Below are 1,543 nucleotides of genomic sequence, written 5' to 3'. Positions count from 1 at the left end.
TTTAAAGGCTACACTGCCTGGGGAACGCCTAGCCTGTGGACTGTGTTGCTGTAAGTTGAGGTCCCTTTAAGACTTCTCTGGAGCTGGGGACTGGTGATTGGTGACCTGCCTTGTGATTGGCTGTTGTGCTGACATAGCCTAGCTCTCTCTACAAATAGAAGAAGATCTGGCATCAGATAGAGACTTGAAGGACTGCTAGTCTCTCAGCTTTCTCTCATGGAAGTGAGTTGCACTAAGCCATTTATAGTGCTTCTAATTTAACTGTTTATTTCTTGTATTGTATATCTATCTGTATATGATTTAACATTTCATTTCTCATTATATATCTAATTATCTTTATAAATAAATATATTATATTATCAGGAATTTGGTTTTATCTCTCTAGAGAACCCTGTCTAACACAGACTCTGACAATCAATCTATCTATATGCTTCTTATGAGCAAACTCCAGATCCTGGGAGAAAGAGGTGGAGTGGGATGTGAGGGGTGAAGGGTCCTGGTTCCGGTAGACCAAAAGCTTACTGTGAAGTAGGTACTTGGTTTACATTGCTTCCCAAACTTTTGGTTTGGGAAGAACAACATATTGTCTAAATTTCCCTCATACTGGTATCCTGTGGGGTGGTATCTAAATATAGACTTTTTTTTAACCAGCACCTCAGATGCTTCTGGTGTACATGACATCATCCTAATAATGCATCTGTATTTTTCACCTAGACCTTCCCATTAGTAACCACTATATTCTATCATTATTGATTATTATTATTGCTACAAAATCAGAGAAACATTTATTGAACAAAAATAACAAAATAAGAAACTATTGTTTCTTAACATATATTGCATCAAGATCTATTCAGTTATTTGTTTAGCTATTTTACTGACCTATATTCATTTTATGTTACAATTCAATTTAAATATATTAAAGGGCTGTGCAATCATTACCACAATTAATTTGCAATCATTTTCTTATTCTTGTATCCATTGTTATTAGCTCACCATTGGCTCCCAAACTTCTCTGGTGTAGTGCTAAATAGTAAACCTCAATGTATATTCCTAAAATACATCTCATTTCATGTCACTATTTGTAGAAAGGAGTTGAAATGCTCCTTTTGTTTACCAAGTAAAATTGACAATATTTAACTAGGAATATAGTATCCTATATATTGGAATATAAAGTATTCTAAAGTCAGCCTCAAACTTGTCTTTCTAATAATGCATTCCTGGGGACAGTTCTCAGCAGTGGAAAGAACAGAGCTTGTGGAGTCAGAGACTGCAGTCTAAATCCTAGATTTTCCAAAATCAACTCCCTTTTACTGGCCAAACTCAAATGTTCTTTCCTACAGACTTTCCCAGCCATCTCATGTCCAAGTTAGATTATTATTCCCTCTTATTTATATACAGATGGTTTCCTACTACCTGGAAAATATCACATAGTATGAAAAAACATGATCTGCCTTCTTTTTTTTCAAGCAGTGTATCATAATGTTCAGTTATTTTCTATTTGTGTATGGTAGTAATGCCTCTACTACTGTTGTTCAGACTATGT

Source organism: Echinops telfairi, unplaced genomic scaffold, assembly GCF_000313985.2.
Source record: "Echinops telfairi isolate 266 unplaced genomic scaffold, ASM31398v2 ScPeMD7_1713;HRSCAF=2227, whole genome shotgun sequence".
Classification (NCBI taxonomy): domain Eukaryota; kingdom Metazoa; phylum Chordata; class Mammalia; order Afrosoricida; family Tenrecidae; genus Echinops; species Echinops telfairi.
Note: the sequence above shows the minus strand (reverse complement) of the source record.